The sequence below is a fragment of the Chionomys nivalis genome, chromosome 17 (assembly GCF_950005125.1).
Source record: "Chionomys nivalis chromosome 17, mChiNiv1.1, whole genome shotgun sequence".
Lineage (NCBI taxonomy): Eukaryota > Metazoa > Chordata > Mammalia > Rodentia > Cricetidae > Chionomys > Chionomys nivalis.
The window spans coordinates 8,942,716-8,948,715 of record NC_080102.1 but is presented as its reverse complement, the minus strand read 5'-3'; positions in this window follow the sequence as shown (position 1 = coordinate 8,948,715).

Sequence of the window (6,000 nt, the reverse complement as noted above, 5' to 3'; positions counted from 1 at the left end):
TTTTGTTCATTCGGTGCGAGCTATTCACAATGAAAAGTTTTACGTTTCTCATGAATATCAGTTGCTTGCGACTCTATTCTGCCACTGTCCTCTAGACACAGTGGATATGTCTGAACCTGAAGTCCCTCTGGGTTCATACAGTACACCGTGTAAGCTCCCTCTGGGTATCTCACTATGTTGTCAGCCTCTAGCTCTGAAAGCAGAATTGAATCTGAAAGATTAAACATCTTTCATGTAAATAAGGCTAAGCTACAGTCTCTGGAGAATTGAATAAATGATTGCTCGTGCTAAAATCCATTTCACCAAAAGGAAGAATTGATGTCATCTAATTAAATCCTGTTAGACGCCAAAGGCTTTTTTTTAAAAAAACAGACTTTGTGATATAAGACAATGACTTGAATTTATAAATCCTTTACATGGCAGCTACCCCTGTGCTTCAGAGCTTTGGAGAGTTAGCTTAGATCAGGCATTTTCCAATTCATAAATTCAGTAGGAGCAGTTGGAGCCAGTAAGTGAACGAATATGAAAGCCCATTGGTTAGGTAATAATCTTCAGTCACATGCAATGCTCCATCCAGTGTGCTAGGTCAAGGCCACCCTGTTCTTGGTTTTGAATTGACATATATATAATTGCAAAGAGATACTTCTTTCATACAGAAATCTGCAAAGTTCAGTATACAGAACAAGGGGCAAATTCTAAGGATGTCAGGACGTCCTTTACAGAGAAATCAACACTGAAGCAATGGTTTCCCAGAAAACTAAGGAAAAATAAGGGGAAAAAAATCCTTAATTTACCCCCAAAGCTGAGAAAGACCCAAGATTCACAAGTCCTAGCACCCCACCCCAGATTATAAAAGCAGTAAATAGTTGCTTGGAAGAGGTGATTCTGCAGCAGAGCCCCCTGGAAATGGATAAAATCTCCAGGAAGAAATGAGTCTCTCCTCGAATTTCCAATGCTTTGGGACTGTGTAAGTATTTCCTCTTAATTGAATATTCCCTCCCAGAGAAACCAGGGAGTCTCGTAAGACCCAGAAAACTAAGGAAAAATAAGGGGAAAAAAATCCTTAATTTACCCCCAAAGCTGAGAAAGACCCAAGATTCACAAGTCCTAGCACCCCACCCCAGATTATAAAAGCAGTAAATAGTTGCTTGGAAGAGGTGATTCTGCAGCAGAGCCCCCTGGATTTGGGCAGGGGGCTCCAGAGAGTTAGCTGAGGAGAGAAATTACCAGTGCTGAGTCTTCCTGTCTAGGAAGAAAGTGTCTTTGAGATACCCACACTTCTGTAAGGTACACTAACAATCTTTACTGGTTCAGAAAGCTATACTGGGTGGAGCCATTTCTTTTTTCTGTAGTCAGGGTTCTGTCTGAGGTGAATAGATGCTTGCTTGTTTATGTCTTCTCATTTATCACTAATAAGAGGTCATAAGCTACTAGGCGTGGTTTTCCAACTACATCTTAAAGATGTTTTAGAGACCAAGAATCATGTGCCATGTAGGTTTTAGTTATTATTTATGTGTTTATTTATATTTTTATAGCTCTAAAACTAAATACAAATTATAATTTTATGTAACTGAGCTTTACAGAAAGAGACTTGTATGGAGTTTAACCCCTCTGCCTTTTTCTCCCTGGATGTCAGACTATAGTCAGATTAAGGCTTTCCTACTCCCAGTATTAAAACTCCCGTGGTGGCCAAGTTTCAGAAGACGTGGCAGAAAAGAGCCAGAGGAACAGGAAGTTTGCTGTGGGATTTGTGCATACTAGCAACGTCAGAGGCTATGTTCATAAAATATCATAAAAGAAAGACCACCTGAAGATGAGCTGAGTGAGGACATGCAAAGTGGACAGGGGAAAACCCATGGGGCCTTAAGCCTGCAGGAAGAGCTATAGCCAACCAAGGCATGCTGAGAGTAGAGTAAATTGTCTTCCCCAGGGTCCTCCTGGGGAGTTGGATAACACCACTTGGTTATCCAATCCCAACTGGTCAGCGCGAAAAATCAGATACATTATAAAGGCAGAGCAGGTTATATTTAGAAATACATACATATGCATACACGCGGAATTTGAAAGAGAGCAAGAAGGGCTGTACAAAATGTTTTTGAAGGGAGGAAAGGGAAGAGAGAAATGATGCAAATATATTATAATTTCAAAAATAAGAGGGAGAAATTAAAGAGCAATGGAATACAAACAAAACAAACAAAAACTAACTCCTGAGTCTTTTCTGCCACGACATAGTAAGGCCTGTAAGTTACTGAAGGAATATTTTATAGCAAGCTAGAGTGACAGACCACAATTCACAAATCTCACATGGATTGTTTGAGCTTGTCATGCAGATAATAATTCTGAGTACTTCGTTTCAGAAATCTGTAACGTATTGTGCGATGTATTGATATATTTGGCCTGAGTGTGGCTTAGCCTGCTTTTTAACACGTTTGAATCTCACCCCTAAGCAAAATTTAAGATTATAATGAAGTTTAGAACAAAAGATTTTAGACTTTTGTCAAAGTTCTTATTTTTTTCTTTGCCAATATATCATTCCAATTTTTCCTTTTATTTTTTGTGATCTTAACATAAACCCATCATTTCCTCTGGCCCTTTTCTCCCTCCAAACATTCCAATATACTGCTTCATTACTTTTAATTTTCAAAGATAAGCAGCTAAGGGGTTTATTCTTATATTGAACACAAATAAAATAATCCAGAATATAGTAAAAGACATGAAATTATCACTAACATAGTAATTTCACAATGCAACTATATGGAGTAAATGCTTTACAAAAGAAATTTATGAGCCAGAATTCTGTGCATGTTAAATTTTGTTATGTGCTAGGCTGACCTCCCCATTCTCTATGCATATTCAAACCCCTACCAGCAATACTTGAGAGTACATACTTCTCTGTTTTCAACCACTCTAAACATTACCTTTATTTTAAAGCTGTCTCAAATGTGTAGTTAAAAATCACATTTTAAAATTGAGTTTCCTTGGTACTAGCAACCTCTCTCCTGCTCTCCCTCTTTCTACACCTAGTCCTTGGTTTATAATTTGCTCATTCATAGTCTTTGTCTGTTCTGAAAATTGCTGGAATTTGACTTATAATTCTCTATGGAAGCTCTTCTTCAGTCTATTTAGAAAAATGTCTTCTCCCATTTAGCTATTTGTTTGGGATATGCTTTACGGTACCATTCATTACGCAAAAATAAATTCTCCATCTATAAAGCTTGATGGTTGTTTTCTCTCTAATTTAAATGTTCTGCAGCTTGTTTGAGAAACTACAGTCAGGCCAAAGCAGTAAAAAATACTTTCCTATCTTTTTTTCTAATGCTATCTTTTCAAATTTTTGAATTTTAAGATATCTAAAATGTTATGTGAAAAATAAGGTTAAATATGTCTTCTCTGGTAGAAACTCAATCGTTTTAATATGTCAACTAAATAATTTATCACCTCAATGATTAATAGAGTTGCTTTACTTAATTATTTATATTCTTAGTAATCTTCCTCCTAGATCAAGTGTTCTGACATAATCTACAGATAATCAGGCAAGACTTATCCTGGGGTACACAGCATACAAGCACATTTGAAATATATATATATATAGCATATATCACACATAAATACATATATAAACATGTATATTATAGCCACATTATACATTATATAATGTATATTACATACATAAATATATCACTTAATATATATATTTCTATTTCTTTCTCACTTTTCTTTAGCCAAATATTCTATGAATGTTCTTTTACATGTAGACTTTAGAACACAATCATCAATTTCCTTGAAAATTCTTGTTGTGATTTTAATTGAGAATAAATCAAATTATGAATTGCTTTGGGAGACTTTACAACACTGAATCTCTCCATGTGGAAATATGACATGTTTTATTCCTTTGTTTTGGACTTTTGTAAAATAGTATGGTTTACTTCAGACAGAAAGAAGCCTTGGGAGTGTAGCTTAGGGGCAGAAGGTAACCTCAGCTGCACACTGTCCAGGGTTCAATCTGTAGCACCAAAGTGGGGATGAAAATTAAACTCTTGTTTTCTATACAGGGTCTTATTACATAGCTCTGCTTTGCCAGGAAATTGCAATTCAGTATAGAGCAGGCTGGTCTGGAGCTCAAAGAAAGCCACCTGCTTCTGCCTCCTTAGTGCTAGGATTAAAGATGATTAAGGCGCACACTACTATGCCTGACCAAACATTTTTGTTTTCTAATAACTGTGTAGACTTTTATTGCTACTGCAAATTTTTTTTTCACATTAGCATCTTCAGTTGATTAGTTCTGTTCTGAAGAGAGCTTTCCATGCCGACATTTTTGATATCTTTGGATACTGCCTCTAAATCCAGCAAGTGTATCTTGTGCTATCTGTTCTTTTACCCCATTTTGGGGGGTTATAATCTTTTCAAATTATCTTTATTTATTCTTTCTTCTACCTTTGCATGTCCAGGGATAAAACTCAGATCACTGGCTTTGGTCAGTGTGTTTTTATCTACTGAGTCATCTTACTGGTGGCGTTTCTAATCTTATCATCTTCAAATAAATCAAAGTCATGTTTTCCGTATTTTGTCTTCTAAGAGACCTTTGATGTGTGTGTGCCTGTTATGGTTGGTTATTTATTCTTCTGCAAATAATGTTAGGATATTAGCAGCGGCATACAGAAGCTCATATGCAATACTTACTCTGTATGACCTCATTAAATTAGCTCTCTGGGTGATGATTGCATGAGAGATTAGTGCCCAATCAAACATAACAAAACAATAGTCTAGAGACAATAAGCCAAATAATGTACAGAGAATTTTCCCACAAGAAAAGCAAAATTTCTTTTAAATAATATCTTGATTCCATAGCTTTTATATAATTTTCTTTAATTATTGTACTGGCTAGTTTTCTGTCAACTTGAAACGATCTGGAGTCATCAGAGAGGAGGGAACCTCATCTTCTTAATTAGTGATTAATGGGGGACAGCCCAGCCTCTGTGAGTGGTGCTATTTCTGGGCTGGCGATTCTGGGTTCTATAAGATATCAGGCTGAGGAAGCCATGATGAGCAAGCCAGTAAGCCAGTAAGCAGCATCTCTCCATGGTCTCTGCATCAGCTCCTGCTCCCAAGTTCCTGCCATGCATGAGTTCCTGCCCTCACTGCTTTTTATTGAATTGAATTGTTATATGGAACTGTGGTTGAAATAAACCATTTCCTCCCCAGGTAGCCTTTGGTCATGATACTATTTCATCACTGCATTAGAAACCCTAAGGCAATTATACACAAAGAAGTTCTCTCTCTCTCTCTCCCCCTCCTTTTCCCTCTCCCTCTCCCTTAGCACAGAAGGAGAACACATGTTCACAGCAATCCGTTTTTATGGAACTCCATTTCAGTTCACTTCACTGCAATGAGATGAGATGTTTGTCTTTCATTCTTTTCCATTCTGCAATGTTGCAGAATATTTGTGTACACTGCAAAGATGTGTTTCTGCCAAAGGCTTCTTTCGTTTGGTTTAATTAAGAGCTAGATGGCCAATGGCTAGGCAGGAGAGGATAGGAGAGGGATTTCCTGGGAGAGGAAGAGGAGAAGCAATTTAAGCACGCTGAGGATGCTAGAGAAATTCCAAATAAGTTGGACATATAGTACAAAGCAGAGGTAACTGAGTCACATGACAAATCATAGACAAATGGAAATGGGTAAATTTAAGTAAGAAGAGCTAGGCAGACAAGCTTAAACTAAGGCCAAGCTTTCATAATTACTAATAAGACTTTGAGTTGTTATTTGAAGCTGACAGTCTAAGAACGTCCATCTACACTGTTATTCTCTCTATCTTTGGTTCTATTTAGAAATCCAAACTCACTTTCCAGTTGTTTATGAAGTATAGCATAAGCACTGACATGGCTAATCAAGTGTTTCCAAATAGCAGAAAATTAGATAAAAACTGTTTTTTTTTTTTAGAAAAAGAAAAGGAGCAAAGAGCTATCAATCAACTTGCCAAATGTTACTTCTTTCATTTACAAG